The sequence below is a fragment of the Podarcis tiliguerta genome, assembly GCF_965153285.1.
Source record: "Podarcis tiliguerta genome assembly, chromosome: 14".
NCBI lineage: Eukaryota > Metazoa > Chordata > Lepidosauria > Squamata > Lacertidae > Podarcis > Podarcis tiliguerta.
This window is the reverse complement of record NC_139547.1, coordinates 42,345,570-42,362,784: the sequence shown is the minus strand read 5'-3', so window position 1 is coordinate 42,362,784 and position 17,215 is coordinate 42,345,570. Positions and strand designations below refer to the sequence as shown.

At 45.1% G+C, this 17,215-nt stretch overlaps 1 long non-coding RNA gene across 1 annotated transcript in view; it reads left to right on the top strand.

The window, feature by feature from the left end:
- The window catches only part of LOC310664597, a 346,493-nt gene that overhangs the window by 101,576 nt on the left and 227,702 nt on the right, over positions 1 to 17,215 (top strand). The gene's annotated exons all lie outside the window — the stretch shown is intronic.

Sequence of the window (17,215 nt, the reverse complement as noted above, 5' to 3'; positions counted from 1 at the left end):
TATTTGTGGGGCATAGGAATTCCTTCATATTTTTTTTCTTCAAAATATAGTCCGGCCCCCCACAAGGTCTAAGGGACAGTGGACCGGCCCCCTGCTGAAAAAGTTTGCTGACCCCTGCCCTAAACTATAGCTTGTTTAGTTTATATGTAAATACAGCACTGGGGCCAAGCCAGCCTGGAGACTGGCCGTGTGGCAACCCTAATCTCCCATCAGTGCCCAGCACCCTTAGCTAACCACAGTTCCCAGGATTCTTTGGGAGAAGCCATGACTGTTCAGAGTGGGATGGTACTGCTTCAAATCTATAGAAGAAGAAGAAGAAGAAGAGGAGGAGGAGGAGGAGGAGGAGGAGGAGTTTGGATCTGATATCCCGCTTTATCACTACCCAAAGGAGTCTCAAAGCGGCTAACATTCTCCTTTCCCTTCTTCCTCCACAACAAACACTCTTTGAGGTGAGTGAGGCTGAGAGACTTCAGAGAAGTGTGACTAGCCCAAGGTCACCCAGCAGCTGCATGTGGAGGAGCGGAGACGCGAACCCGGTTCCCCAGATTACGAGTCCACTGCTCTTAACCACTACACCACACTGGCACACTGCAGATAGGGCTAAGGTTGGCTACAACCCTATATTTTTTAATGATTTTTCCTCCCTCCTTGCCCTTTCCAATCCTATGTCCTGCTCCTTTTGTTCCTGCTCTTCAGGATTACCCCACGAGCCTTCAGCTACCCAAAACTGAGCTGCATCAAGGAGACAAGCGCTCACTTTTGGGTACTTTCAAGACTGTGTTTATGACAACAAAGATGAATATGTTCTTGCTTCTGTAGGCAGCTCATAGAAACAGGGAAACATTATGTGACAGTGTTTTCACTAGCACAGGCCCGAGGGACCATCAGACAAAAGCAACGCAGCTCCAGCAATAAAGAAAAGCCAGGAGTTTCATTCAATTATTCATATTTCCATTGTGTCTCATTTTTTAAAGTGGCACTTTCTCGGCATTGATCGTTTGACAGCAGCTCGTTTGATTTTTCTTCTCGTGTGATATATATTTTTTCCCTTACCTCATCCCTTCTGTTTATATAACCGGCAAGGGGGCCATTTCAGATAGTCACTCATGACAGGGTTTCCCCTCCTTCCATCCCAAAATGTGGATATCCACAGTGGCCACTGACTGACAACAGAAATGCGAGTGTGTAACCTGCTTTGACCCTTTTGCAGATGCCACATCTAATCAGCGTCACTGAAATAAAAATTGACCCAATAAATAGCTTAGGGATATGGTAAGAGCAAACTCTTCTCCTCTCTTCATCTCTGGTTTAGCTGCTCTGATCTGTACTAAGCAGGGATGGGAGGGTTCCTGAGAATGTGGGGTTCTGGGCATCTGGGTTTTGATAGGCTGTGCAGGCGATTTGATGGAATCCTGAATTGCATTGGGCCAAGTTCAAGGAGATCTGGGCATGGGCTAAGTCAGGTTGAGAGAGCCTTGAATTAGCCCAGTTTGGGTGAGGCCAGCTGGACTGATCCAGGGCTGCCAACTGGTGGGCATTAGCCATAAAGGCTGGAGGTCAGCTTTGCCAGCCTGCTCCATGAATGGAACTCACTGGGGAAGCAGACCCCAGCAGGATTGAATCTTCCACTCACCAACTGGTAAGCGAAAGCTTTAGTCCTGCAAAGTGTTGGGTGCTCTGGGATGGGAAGAGTGGTCCCCAGGTTGGCCTAAATCAAGGGGCTCATAGCCCTGGATTTCCACCCCTTGATTCATTTAGAATTAAGTGTGGTGGAGTCTCCTTCTTTGGAGGTCTTTAAGCAGAGGCTTGACAACCATATGTCAGGAGTGCTCTGATGGTGTTTCCTGCTTGGCAGGGGGTTGGACTCAATGGCCCTTGTGGTCTCTTCCAACTCTATGATTCTATGAATCTATGATTCTAAGCCCAGAACCCTTGTGATTAAGCTGAGATGCAATGGAACTCATTCATATACAACAGCAGTGAGGCTTCTGGAGGGACCTGGATGCTAACTGTACAACTATGACCAGGGCAATAAGGAAGCACAGTGGTACCTTGGTTCCTGAACGGCTTAGTTGTCAAACAAATTGGCTCCTGAACGCCACAAACATGGAAGTGTCCCAGTTTGCAAACGTTTTTCAGAAGCTGAATGTCCAACGCAGCTTCTGCTTGAGTGCAGCAAGCTCCTGCAGCCAACTGGAAGCCACACCTTGGTTTTCGAACAGTTTCGGGAGTCCTGGAATGGATTAAGTTTGAGAACCATGGTGCCACTGTATTAGAAATACAGTGCGGGCATTGCAGAGGGTGATAGCAGCTGTGAGGAGGATGGTAGTGAAGCCACCATGGAAAGGAAACCTTGGGAAGAGGCCCCCCAAAAATGGGCATGGGGTGGGCAGACCATGGGGCTGTAGCTGGAATGTGATGGGAGGGAAATGGGAGGAGGTCTCCCAGAGGTAAGGGCAGATGGGAGGGCTGGAAGGTGGGAGTATCAAGATGGGCATTGGGAGCTTGGCAGCTGGGAAAGGGGAGCGAACAAGCAGATGGACAGCACTGGCAAAGGGGACTCAGTGCTGGGGGCAAGAAGTTCTGCAAAGGTGGCTGCAAAGTGGAAGAGATAAAAAGGGCTTGGGGTGGTGGTCCAGATAGGGCAGGGAGTGTGTGTGTTAAGAGGGACAGACACAAATTTGCTCATTCAGGGGGAAAATTTGATGGGGGAAGGTAGGGCTTGCGTCCCAATTTTTTTCACCAGGATATTGGACTGTGTACATAGTCACCGCAGTGTCTAGGGAAGTTTAGGGAAGTTTTTAATGTGTGACATTTTAATGTACCGTATTTTTAATCTTTATTGGAAGATTAGAGTGGCTGGGGAAACCCAGCTAGATGAGTGGGGTACAAATAATAAATAATTATTATTATTATTATTATTATTATTATTATTATTATTATTATGGGTTAAGGAGTCATGGGATCTGTATATTTCCTATGGTTCCCAGTAGCCCTGGCTACTGCCAGGCAAGCCCACAGCAACCGAATAGAGCCACTTTGACATGCTCCATTTTGTTTTGTAAACAACTATGTCAGCCCTACTGTAAAGTTTGTGAAATAGAAGATGGCCTTATCTTTCAAGATGTAGACCAGCTTTGATGTCTATGAGCACATATACTCTCATCAAAGGATAACAATGTCAGCTGAGTGTGATGCATTGTCTCATTCTGCATTCTGAGCATTCCTTAGGAATAATGCGGGCATAGCTGTCTTCAGGCAGAACTAGGCATTTAAGAGACATGGGGCTGCTACTCCAATCCTTCACAAATCTTGATTCTCCCTCAGCCTTCTGTTGGCATGATCACTCACTCAATTACTTTGTTTCCCCTGTGAAAGGCACCCAGTGATGCAAAGGAAGGGAATCTATACTGCAGAAAGACAGCACATCACACAGTGAATTTCACTATACCTTTAGCCTGGAATTAGAGGGAGAATATTTGACACAGAGATATATGTTAGCAGCAACACTATGTCTTCCATTGAAATCAAGGTTTGTCCTTTAGTGGCTAATTTTTATTTATTTATTGCTGCAGCTACTAGGTGTCCAACTAAAATGAATTGCCCAAGACATATATGATTTTCCTTTGCTTGTGGGTTCCCAGGAGCATCTGGTTGGGCGCTATGAGAACAAAGTCCTAGATTAGATGGACCTCATGCTGAACCAGCAGGACTCTTTTGGTACTTAAGTTCTTGTGTTCTTAAAGGTAAAGGTAAAGGGACACATGACCGTTAGGTCCAGTTGCGGACGAGGGAGCCGGCTTACAGCTTCCGGGAGGTCATGTGGCCAGCATGACTAAGCTGCTTCTGGTGAACCAGAGCAGCGCACGGAAACACCATTTACCTTCCCGCCAAAGTGGTACCATCTACTTACACTTTGATGTGCTTTCGAACTGCTAGGTTGGCAGAAGCAGGGACCAAGCAACGGGAATGTCGCGGGAATTCGAACCACCAACCTTCTGATCGGCAAGCCCTAAGCTCTGTGGTTTAGACCACAGTGCCATGCACGTCCCTCTTGTGTTCTTAAGTAGGCCCAAATTATTAGTAATGGATTCCTACTCAGACATTCCAACTCACAGCCATTTCCAATTTCCTTCTTCAAGTTGTAGAGATAACTTCTGAAGTTCTCATGAAGTCTTTCTTCACAATATAGAATCCTGACTTTCTAGAGTTCCTGATGCCCTCCAGATCTTGTTGGTCTACAACTCACATTCTCCCTGACCACTAGCCATGCTGGCTGAGACTCATGGGAGGTGGAGTCCAAAAATATCTGGAAGGCATCACATTGGCTCCCCCTGGAGAGTAGCCTTTTGCTGCAGAATCTTGCCCCCAACTCACGGAGGGTGAGGAGGAGAGTAATCTGGAGCTGATACGCTTGTCCCCACTGTCCCTCACATGCTTCTAAACACATGGGGGATTAGAATGCCCAAATGTGGCTAATGCTTCAATTAAAATTAGATTACAGGCAGGATGCGTTAATTCCCTCATGTTTGCCAGAGCGTTCAATTTTCTAGGCCAATTTTCTAGGCCAAAGTATACAAACATCCCCCCCCCCCATTTCCATCAATGCAAACAACACTAGTGGGGGTACATTAGCAATGGAAATAGCCTTCTGCATAACTGTCTCCATGTATGTGATGCATCTGCAATCAATCTTCCTTTCCATTCAGAAACAAAGGTGGGGAGACATCTGCATAATTGGCCATGTTTTATGCTGGTCTGATGTATAATGTTGTCTCTTAAGCATACCGCTCCCTGGAATCGTGATGAAGTGTCAACATGCCGTGTGTAGATGTAAAACAAACATTTCCCCTCTCTTTTTTTTGGGGGGGGGGAGTTGCAGCTGGCAGCTGACAAGAGGAACAGGAGGCAGGATTTAGTTTTCAGAGTATTATAGTTTGATCTGAATTAGCTGTGCAACCCTGTCGCACTCTTGTCTAGTAGTACTCTGGCGTACCCAGTCTATTTGGGGGCAGTAATGCTTATGAATACCTGTTGCTAGAGACCGTAGAAGGGGATAGTGTGCCCTGATTGAAGGATTCCCACAAACATACGATACGATACAATAATCTTTATTGTCATTGTCCCATACAGAACAACAAAACTGAATAAATCTACATCAGACATTCAAAAACCAACAAGCCTACTACCCCAACTATCCCAGCCTGGTTAGCCCCTAAAAACTCTGATACCCCATAATTGAATACAATATACTCACATAGAGATGACCTTACACTGCATTTAAAACCAAAATTGCATTTGGATAGAAACTGTTTCTCAGGTGGCTAGTCCTAGTCTTTATAACCCTGTACCTCCTTCCAGAAGGCAGAAGCTGAAAGAGAAAATTTCCAGGGTATGCACTATCTATGCAGCTTTCTTATGGCACCTGGAAGCATAGATTTGATCCAAGGTGGGAAGAGTGCACCCAAATATTCTCTCTGCAGTCTTTACAACCTTGTTTTTTCCATCTGGTTGACCACTGTAAAAAGAGGACTAGATGGGCCTCTGACCTGATACAGTAGCCTCTTCCCATGTTCTTACTCTACGCTGGAATAGCATACAGTAGATCAGCACGGGGAACCTTCCTGCCAGCCTACAAACTCTTGGCCCATGAGGATAAGGACCTGGCCCATTGACTGGATCAGGTACCCCACCCCTTGTAGTAGATAAACGCATGTTTCCACTCTTGCAGATCTGAGATGCTCAAGTGCTTCTCCCTGTGAGACGTTGCTGTTTGACAATAATCGGGTGTTACGTTTTTCACTGCTCTTGGCAGAGTAACGCTTCTTTGCGATGAGAGTGGAAATGTGCAGCCATTATGTTTGAGCAGGAGGAAACAGGCAGACATCGTTTCAATATTATGACAGGCAGGATCCTGCTGAGTTAATGTGGTTCGGCTCAAACCTGTAGTTGCCGGCTCTTGACAAGTCACGTTTGGGAGAGAAGGGCTGGCACCTGAGAATGGTGATGTCGCAAATATCCTGCGCCTCTCCCCGCCCCCCAAGTTTACTGCAATGTGGGGTTCAGAAACCTGGGGTCCTTTCTGAAAACTGCTCAGAAGCTTCCATTACGACAGGCTCTCACTTATGAGCTGGAGCTTATTTATGTGAAATAATAATAATAATAATAATAATAATAATAATATCTCGTTCAGGAGAATTGCGTACAAAATGTGTGATGTTTGGAGAAATTCACACCAACATGATGATCAATTTTCATGAGGCCTTTTTTAAAAAATGGAAATGGATGTGGAAACATGGAGACAGAATATGACAGAAGACAGCTAGACAAAGGGCACTTCAACAATGTGTACAATACAGTGGTACCTCAGGTTACATACGCTTCAGATTAAAGACTCCACTAACCCAGAAATAGTGCTTCAGGTTAAGAACATTGGTTCAGGATGAGAACAGAAATCGGGCTCTGGTGGCGCGGCAGCAGCAGGAGGCCCCATTAGCTAAAGTGGTGCTTCAGGTTAAGAACAGTTTCAGGTTAAGTACAGACCTCCGGAACGAATTAAGTACTTAACCTGAGGTACCACTGTACTGCAAAATGAGAATCTCTGATTACCTACCAGAAATCTGATCAGCGCTTTTGGTCAACAGCTGAAATAAAACAACTGCATCCAGGAAGGTGTTTCCAGGCCTCCACAACCTCTTTAATTGGTCTCATCACACCTAGAAACACACTTCGATCCCATCTGCCAGAGCATTTTCAGTGTAACTGTCATCACAGACAAACATCCAGACAACTCTTCCAGCCAAATGGCTCTGAGAACTTTTTGCTTTGCTTTGTTTTTACTAACGGGATACATTCATTTGAAGTTTGTCTCTGTCATTCGGTGGCTCCTTAGTAAGACAATCGTTGCACTCCTTTCCTTCTTCCGATCTCTTGCCTTTGAGCATCTGGTTGGCCACTGTGTGAATAGGATGCTGGACTAAATGGGCAACTGGGGGATCTAGCGGGGCTGTTCTTAAATTTTACGTTGCTATAGTAAGTTAGTTACAACCCTATCTATTCCTCATGCAGGAAAGCAAGAAGCATTGTCAGAGCTCAAGGACACATTCAAGACACTCAAGGAAGGGTGCAAAGTAGGGTGTGGCTTGGGGTTGAAGAGGCGTGGTTGAGGAGGTGTTGTAAGTGGGGGTGAGTCCTGAGGGCCAGAAACAGAGGAGTGGAGGGCTGCATTTGATCCCCAGACCTGAAGTTCTCTACCTCTGAGTTTGGCCGCATATCCCTCAACTGTCTCAATTTGAGTGGGACATCCTAGAATTAACAAAAGCCACCCTGGCTTCTGATTGGATCTTGGAATGTCCTGTTTTTTGGTCCAGCGCTGTGACGTGAGTCAGCAGGCTCGCACCAGAGCACCAAACCAAAATATGTTTGGTGGTTGACAAAGTTTATTTTAAACATCTTCATTTCATTATAAATCATTTCCCAATACTTCTTAACAATTTTGCAATTCCACCAGAAGCTTTCCTATTAGGTATTACAGGAATGGATTTACCAAGATCACAAAAGAATTTGTTTACGTATGCAACCACAGCTGCATGAACATTGTTAGCACAACACTGGAAAGAAGAAAGTGTCCCAGATAAAGAAGATTGGCAAGCCAAATTAACGGAATATGCTGAAATGGCAAAGTTGACAATGGAATTAAGAGGAAGAGATGACAATGAATTTAAGAAAGAATGGAAGGATTTTATTGCATATATATACAGAAGCAATGTACACAGGTTAATACACTGGCAAGGTTTTAAGAATACTTGTAATTTTAGTATGAATGGACAAAAAGTAATTCAAATGGTCAAAACTTGATAATGGACGTGTAGTACATTGACCTACAATGGAACCGAGGAAGGGAATAGGGGGAAGTCAATCTGCTTTGTTTTGTTTTTGTTTATATCTTTATTATTGTTTGTTTTGTTATTGTTGGGAAATTAATAAAATGCTACAGAAAAAAGAAAAAGTGAGAAGATGTTTGGTGGTTGGTATCGCAGTCTCACACAAGTCAGCTGGCCTCCATAAGAGGTGGGAACCAAAAAACCAGCATCCAAATTTTGATAAGCAGGATGTTGGAGGGCTCACAGTTAGTAACCGGACCAAGGCTGCTCAGTGAACTTTGTGGCTGATTGTGGACCTGAGCCGTTTCCCCCAGGAAAATGATATCTTAGTGCAAGGGTCAGCAAACCTTTTCAGCAGGGGGTTGGTCCACTGTCCCTCAGACCTTGTGGGGGGCCGGACTATATTTTGAAAAATAATAATATTAATGAACCAATTCCTATGCCCCACAAATAACCCAGAGATGCATTTTAAATAAAAGGGCACATTCTACTCATGTAAAAACACGCTGATTCCCGGACTGTCCGCTGGCTGGATTTAGAAGGCGATTGGGCCAGATCCGTTGCCCCGGGCCTTAGTTTGCCTACCCATGCCTTAGTGGGAAGCAGGGAGAAGGAAATGCCAAATCTGTGGACCCCCCAACCAAAATAGATCCCCCTCCCTCATGAATATATTATTTAGGCATTCTCCCATGTCTGTGGGATCCACTTATGGATAAGCATTTATCAAGCATCTGGGAGGACTAAAGCAGATGTGAGCAATCCTTGGCCCTCCAGGTGTTGCTGAACTACAACCCCAGTCACCCCTAGCCATTGGCCATGCTTGCTAGGGCTGATGGGAGTTGTAGTTCAGTTAAATCTGGAGGACCAAAGGTTTCCCCTGTCTGCACTAAAGGGTAGCTGATGGGAGGCAATTTCATTCCGCCTGCATTTTAGGGTGAACTGCCCTAATTTGCAGTTCCTGGAGGTATACGCTAACTGGAATTGAGACAACCAGATTGCTACATTTCTCTGAATGTTATGGTGCAATTTCAGCTATAACAATGAATAGAAAACTGTACATTTTATAGGGAAACTGTACAGAAAAGCATATTTTATGGAGAAAATGAGTACAAAAACCTCTGGATACTTACATTGTCTTACACTGAATGTAACCAAAAAACTTTATAAGCTGAACAACAACAAAAAGAGACATTGAACATTCTTTTGTAGTTCATGTAAATAATATGTGTGTGTGTGAATTTTAGGGAGAAATACATTAAAAACATTAAAATGTGTTTTGGGGGATGCATATGAAATGTGTAAACACGTACACATAAATTGTATTTGAGGAGAATGTATTTTTAAAAAATGCCTCCAATTTAAATGTGACACCCCCCTTTCCTTTTTTAAAAAAAATATCACAGAAAACATGATGGAATAGACTTTTTTGTGTAACACGAAATGGAGATTGGCTGATCCACCCATCTTTACTAAGGAGCAAATCCGTAGCTTGTGGCGAGAAAGGTAATTTTTTTGTATTAAAAAGTGGGTCATTCTTTTAGTCTGTGGCGACACTACAAGCAGCTTAGATCTCATAAGGCCATTGACAGCTTTGTCACAACACCACAGCGATGCACATTTGCAACCTGGGGCTATGTGCCGGGTTGCACGCATATCCAAAGAACCGACAGGGCACTCCTTGTCAGCCTGTGATCTGGAAATGATCTTTCCTGACCACTAAAAGTTTCTTTAGTCATCTCTTCCATCAATGCTACTTTGGAGTTGCGCCCTCCTCGGTAGACTCAGGGAGAAGCATTGCGTCGTTCTGCTTGTGTGTGTTTTGATTCTTCATGTGTCTTTTCTACGTACTTCAGAGCTTTGCCCTTGGTTTATTTCTTTCCAGGTCAATATGACGAATCTCCTCTAATGTGCCATGGGCTTTTGGAACTGAAGAACACATGTAGGGAGGTTTACAGACACTGTACATGCATACACCCTGTAAGTTCTAATACCCCTCCAGATACCCTCTGGGTATGCAAGCACTTGGCAGAGTGATGCCTTCCACTATCCCTTTGCACCAGGGGTCATTTAAGGCACCTTGGTATTGTTCTAAAAGACAAGAGAGGCCATTCCAAGCACCATTCATGACCTCCGCTCATCCCATGACTCACAGGCCATACGAATATGACGAACGCCACAGAGACAATGATACGTGCTATCACAGGCTGTCGACAGCATGCAAAGGCAGTTCAGCTGAGGTCTCGGCACTTGAGCATCAAAATAACGATCTGCTTGCACATGGCTCTGTGGAAGTTGTCAATGTGGTGCACTTGTATAGGAGGTGACTTTAAAAAAAAGGGAAAAGACAATCTTAAGATTGCACAGAATATTCTTCCGTAAGAATCTAAGAAGAGCTGTGCAAAAGGACCATCTGGCCCAGAGTCCTCACAGTGGCCAAAGAGATGCCTATGGAAAAACCCCCAAGCAGGACCTGACCATGACAGAGCTCTCCCCACTTGTGATTCCCAGTATGCTGCCTCCGACAGTGGAGGGAGAAGGGCACCACTACTGACTAGTGATCATTTATAGACTTGCCACCTCCCATTTCAATTGGGGAGATTTCAGTAGTTTCGGGTGGTTTCCTGAAACAAAAAAGCTTTGACTGTGTGAATGTTCTTGGTTTTTTTAACCCTCTTTGGAGTTGAGGGATGCTCCTTCTCCCCCCAATGGCACCAAGAGGCAGGGAAGAAACAAGAAAGTTCCTACATATGATTTATTCAGTCATCGCAGTAAAAGACAAAGAATTCCCGTCATTCCTCCATAATGGAGTTGCTCACACTGAGCTCCTCCCCCTTCCCTCTCTAGCACCAACACCTGCTGTCAGGGAACTGCCATCGGAGCGGGAGGCAGAGAGGAGGCTCCAGGACGATGGTGGAGAGGGTCCCAGTAGGGAGAGAGGCAGCCCATCCACTGGGGAAGGAAATCAGCGTAACACCAGTGGAGAAGGGGGGCAGATGGGGGAATCGGAGAGGTGGCTCCAGGACTCTTCACAGGAGACCAGCGGAGAGGGCACGAGTACTCCGTTGCCCACACCCACCTTGCCCAGAAAACTTCCGCGCAGGCAAAGGGGGAGGAGACTGGGCGTCAAACAGCTTCTATGCTGGAAGAGGTTTAAGAAATGCCCACTGACGGATTCTGCCAGCGACTGAGGCAGCCACGGAACTTGAGGCTGTCCAGACAGAAAGGGTTCAACCAGGCAACCTAGCCAGGAGTAACGGCAACTTACGGACGAGCAACCCCTAGAACCATTACACCTGCTTCTACGGCATCTGTCTGTGGACAGATTGGCAGTTGTTGTAACAATGAGCTCATATATGTTTATATTCACATATGCAAGATTTGGGTATGTGCTACCTATGCCATTATCTGGTCAGGTGAAGAGATGAGAAGTCCTGGCCAATACCTCAAGGACCGCCTCTTTCCATATGAACCTAACCGGACCCTCAGATCATCTTCTGAGGCCCTCCTTCATGTGACTCCTTCTTGAGAGGGTGGCAACACGAGAACGGGGCCTTCTCTGCAGGGGCTCCCCATTTGTGGAATGCTCTCCCTAGGGAAGTTTGCCTGGCGCCTTCATTATACACCTTTAGGCGCCAGGCAAAAACATTCCCTTTTAACCAGGCCTTTGATTGATCTTATTGACATCCAATACCCTTTTAGGGTATTGGCTCTTTTGAGAGGGGAGTTTATTGGGTTATTGTTTTTAATTTGATTTTATATATTATGATTTTGTTTGTGAACTGCCCTGAGACCTCCAGGTATAGGGCAGTGTAGAAATCCAATGATGGTGATGATGAAGAAGAAGACGAAGAGGAAGTAGAAGAAGAATGTTGCTTTGAGTGTAAAGACTATATGAGCATTTGCTTGGGTGTGGACAAGTCATGACGACCTCTCACTGTTGTGGTGTCTAGAGGTGAGGCTCTGCATGATGCATTGTAAGTTTACATCTTTCTTTAATAAAGCATGAGATCTAAGCATCCTTTTAACATTTTTAACATCCTTCTTTGGTATCTTTGCATCAGACTACTGCGGTTCAGAACACTGGGGATACCAAATATTGAACCTGTGGTCTTCAGCATGCAAAGCAGCTCCCACTAAGAATAATATCAAAAGCAATGCAGACATCTTGGCAGGTGTGCCGAAAGGAAATACTGCTGAATAAGGGCATTTTTTTCTGACTCCGCTTAAAAGCAGTTGTGGAAAATCTCTGTGAAGCTTTGGCTCGGCCTTAGTTGGACCTTTTCTCTCTTCTTCTTGACACAGACTGCAAGGGTGTCGACGAAGCCTTCCAAACCAAGTCTGTGCATGCCTGCGGACAGAGAACTAATGAGTAATGAATCAAGGCCACTCTGGTGGAACCAAGAAATTATTGCAAAATATTACACACAGCTAGACAATAGTTTGCTTTGTTTTTGAACCATGACGGCATCATTAAGAGGGAAAACAACAGCAGCAACACAGATTAATTCATCCTTTTCGGTTTGAAAGAATTAGTCACACCTGTTTTTGTATTCTGATTCCATGTTTATGTATTCCCATCTGCTGATATATTTATCTGCACATCATTCTGTCAAGAGTCACCTGCTTACAAGCCTTCTCATTTGCTACTCCATGACAGTGCAATAGCTCCCATTGAACAAAATCTGAAGAGTTGTTGTCATTCTATTGCAGTTAACTCTAGAGAGCCCCCCCCATGGTGTTGTTGTTAGACCTGAATTGAGGAGCCTGAATTTTCCAGCTTAAGGACTGCCTTTGCTTCTAAGTAACCTTCTATGAGTCATGTGCCAGGGTAGGCAGAGCCACAGGCAAAAGTGGTCCGAGCAACAAATGTCCATTTTATCTTTACCCGCTAAGCAGGTTTCTTCTGGTGCTTAGGTACTCCTCTATAGTCTCCATTTACACAAGGAAAGGGCTTTTTCAAGGTTCAAAGACACAGTCCCGCCAGGCAAAAACACTCAGGCTGCAAATAATAATAATAATAATAATTTATTATTTATACCCCGCCCATCTGGCTTGGCTTCTCCAGCCACTCTAGGCGGCTTCCCAAAAAATATTAAAATACTGTAATACATCAAACATTAAAAGCTTCCCTAAACAGGGCTGCCTTCAGATGTCTTCTAAAAGTCTGGTAGTTGTTGTTCTCTTTGACCCTGGTGGGAGGGTGTTCCACAGGTTGGGTGCCACCACCAAGAAGGCCCTCTGCCTGGTTCCCTGTAACTTGGCTTCTCGCAGTGAGGGAACCGCCAGAAGGCCCTCAGTGCTAGACCTCAGTGTCCGGGCAGAATGATAGGTTCTGACCTGGGGAGTTTTGAAGGTTGGACAGAGAAGCCTAGAATAGATGCACCATGCGTTAAAATCACTGCTATACCACTTCAAACAAGTAAAAGCTTCCCTCCAAAGGATTCTGGGAGCTGCAGTTTGTTAAGGGTGCTGAGAGTTGCCTCTCATTCCCCCTGCAGAGCTACAATTGCAGACTGGTTTAACCAGTGCTATTTTTTCTAGAAAAAGAGGTGCTGGAACTCACCATGAATGCCTCCCTTGTTTGTTTATAATGGCAATGGCGCCCACTTGAGAGGTGTAGGATCTGAGTTCCGGTGAGCTCCAGTTGGAAAAAAAAGCCCTGGGTTTAACAAGCAATCCCTCTTCCTGGGGAACTCTGAAAATTGTGGCTCTGAGAATGCTTAATAAGCTACAATTCCCAGGGACCTATGACTGTTTAAAGTGGTATAAGAGTGCTTTGGATGCATGGTGAGGCTGTGTCATAAAATGTTTGGTGACTTGAGACTTGCTGGCAACTGTGCTTAGCATCATGCCCAGAACCCTTTGTAAACCTTTTTTAAAAAACAAAAAAACGTTCAGTTCTACAAAAGAGGGAAGCAACAAGAGATCTGGGGCCACAGCATAAAAGACGTGAGGCTCCAGCTCCCAGAGCCATCCACTAATAATGTCAGTTTGGGAGATGTCAGCTAGGCAAGACATTCCCCTCACAGAGCTACAATTTTCAGACTGGTTTAACGTTCAATCCCTCTTCCTAAGGGACTCTGTTAATTGTAGGGGAATAAGAGGGATGCGGGTGGCGTTGTGGGTTAAACCACAGAGCCTAGGACTTGCTGATCAGAAGGTCGGCGGTTCGAATCCCCGCAACGGGGTGAGCTCCCGTTGCTCGGTCCCTGCTCCTGCCAACCTAGCAGTTCGAAAGCACCTCAAAGTGCAAGTAGATAAATAGGTACCCCTCTGGTGGGAAGGTAAACGGCGTTTTTGTGCGCTGCTCTGGTTCACCAGAAGCGGCTTAGTCATGCTGGCCACATGACCCGGAAGCTGTACGCCGGCTCCCTCGGTCTATAGAACAAGATGAGCGCCGCAACTCCAGAGTCGGCCATGACTGGACCTAACGATCAGGGGTCCCTTTACCTTTAAGTGGAATAAGTGTATCCCACAACCCTTAACAAACTACAGTTCCCAGGATGCTTTGGGGGGGACATGGCTGTTTAAAGTGGTATGATAGTGTTTTAAATGTATGGTACAGATGTGGCCACACAATCTAATCTAGTGCAAAGCAGCTTCTGATACTGCTGTCCATCCATCCATGCTCTTAGATTGTTGTATTTTATTTTATTTTTTAAAAATCCAGGCATTTCACTTGTCCCTAACTATCATTGCCCAAGGCAATTCCCCGTGGTTATTTCCAGAATGAAAACAAGAGAGGAGAGTCTCTGTTTCTTCTTCATGAGCTCCGCTCCTTGCTTGCTTCCATTGTGCCTTCTCCGAGACTATAATTACTCTCAATGCTCCTCTGAGCATTCAAATGACTGTTTATACAGGAGCCCCCAAACTGCTTACAGTACATTTGCAAAGCTTGTTACATTTATTTGCCTTCTTATTGACTCGGGTTTCATTGTTTCAGTGACGTTTTGAATTGTTGTGCAGAAGCCTGAATGGAGCGTGGGCGTCCATAGGAAACAACGTGGGCTGTTTAAGGCAGCGTGTGTTTAAGTAGGAAGGAACAATGTATGCGCAGCGCATTCAGTTCTGGCAGCCTCTCCCAAACTTCTGACACTCGAGGGACCTTTTTCCTCCGAGTTAAAATTAGGGCTGAACGAATGTGCCGCCCCACAACAATCTGCCACCCTCTTTGCAAGTGGTAACTTCAGGTGCTTTTAAAACCGATTTTATTTTGAAGAATTTGGTGCGGGTTTTTCGGAACTCTGCTTGGCAAGGGCCAGAAGGTGGCCGCCATTTTATCCCCTCTGATTTCCCTAGATATACAGTGGTACCTCAGGTTACAGACGCTTCAGGTTACAGAATCCGCTAACCCAGAAATAGTACCTCGGGTTAAGAACTTTGTTTCAGGATGAGAACAGAAATCGTGCTGCAGCAGCAGCGGGAGGCCCCTTTAAATAAAGTATTACCTCACGTTAAGAACAGTTTCAGATTAAGAACAGACCTCCAGAACGAATTAAGTTCTTAACCTGAGGTATCACTGTACTGGATTATAGCTAACTAAGGCCACATTCGCACCATACATTTAAAGCACTATGATGCCACTTTAAGTAGTCATGGTTTTCTTCGAAAAAATCTTGAGAGCTGTGGAATGTTAAAGGCACTAAGGATGCTCCCATTCCCCTCACGGAGCTAGAATTCTCAAAGTGGTTTAACAACCAGTTCCTTTTCCTGTGAAATTCTGGAAATTGTAGCCCTGCAAGAGGAACATTTTCCTTCTTATTGACTCAGGTATCATTGTTCTGAATTGTTGTGCAAAACCCTGAATGGCGTGTGCACTCACACTCCCCTCTCTGTCCTCCATCCACACAATAAAAAAGGAGCAACAGAGTTTAGGGACTGAGTCCAGCCAAACAAAACCAGTCAAAGAAGAAGAAGAAGAAGAAGAAGAAGAGGAGGAGGAGGAGGAGTTTGGATCTGATATCCCGCTTTATCACTACCCAAAGGAGTCTCAAAGCGGCTAACATTCTCCTTTCCCTTCATCCTCCACAACAAACACTCTGTGAGGTGAGTGAGGCTGAGAGACTTCAGAGAAGTGTGACTAGCCCAAGGTCACCCAGCTGCTGCATGTGGAGGAGCGGAGACGCGAACCCGGTTCCCCAGATTACGAGTCTACCGTTCTTAACCACTACACCACACTGGCTCTCAGTTGAGCATGACGGAAAGCAGGCCTGGTGAGGGGTGTGGCCTGGGAAGATTGCTGAGGGCCACATTTGGCCCCTGAACCTGAAGCTCCCCACTTCTGGTCTAAATGATTTAATTGTGAGTGTCTACTCACCAGAAGTTTAGAGGGATGCCCAAAGGTACCTTTGGCTATAGCAGGGGTAGTAAACCTTTTTATACCTACTGCCCACTAGTGCATCTTTCTTGATGGTAAAATTTCCTTACCGCCCACCAGTGCTCGATGGAAGGAGGATTCAGCTTGTGCTGTAGAACCCCCTACCGCCCACCTAGAATCCTGAAATGTTAGGGACCAGGTTGACAACCCCTGGTCTATAGCATTGCCCATATAAGCAGATATTTGAGCTTTGGCTAGTGACAAGGGTGAAATGATGGCTTTCATTTTGGGCCATCATTGTTTCTCCCACTTCTGCTTTTGTTTATCTTTATTTTGACATTTTAATTTTGAAAATGCCCATCACTTCTTCATTTTATCCTTCTCGTCTTCTCTCCCAGCAATGTGTGTGTACACACACACACACACAAAGTGTCAAGAATTTGGTCAATATCCCAACTCTTAAAAAAATCATAACCAAGCTGGCAACAACCAGAATTGAGATACAATCTGGATTCCAAGCTGTTGCCTGATGTTCTTTGGGCATCCCCTCCCCACTGAATACGAAGCAGCATTTGGTGTTGGGATATAATATTTTGCAATGACTCATTTTTGGCTAATTAACTCTAGATTTATTTAGCTAACAAAATCCCCCTTGCAAGGGAGCTGCCAGTTCTCGCACTTAGCTGGTGCCAAGACGGTGCCCTTAAACGTGTACTAAGCTAATCAGGTCGGGAGGAGAATCGGCACCTACTCGTGTTCCTGTCACGTATTAAAAAAGGGAAAGCAATGCATTCCCAATTGGGTGCATTTTGCTGGATGAACCTGAGTTGCTACTATATTACACACTCTCTATACTAATTACAGATTGAAAAAGAGATACCTTGACAGGCCTATAAATAAGAGACAGATAAGAAAAGGACAACCTTGCTAATGACCTCTATTCAGTGGAGAAACTCTACAAAATCAATGCTTCGCTCACTTCCGGAGGAGAATACAGCTGCATCGATTCTGGATT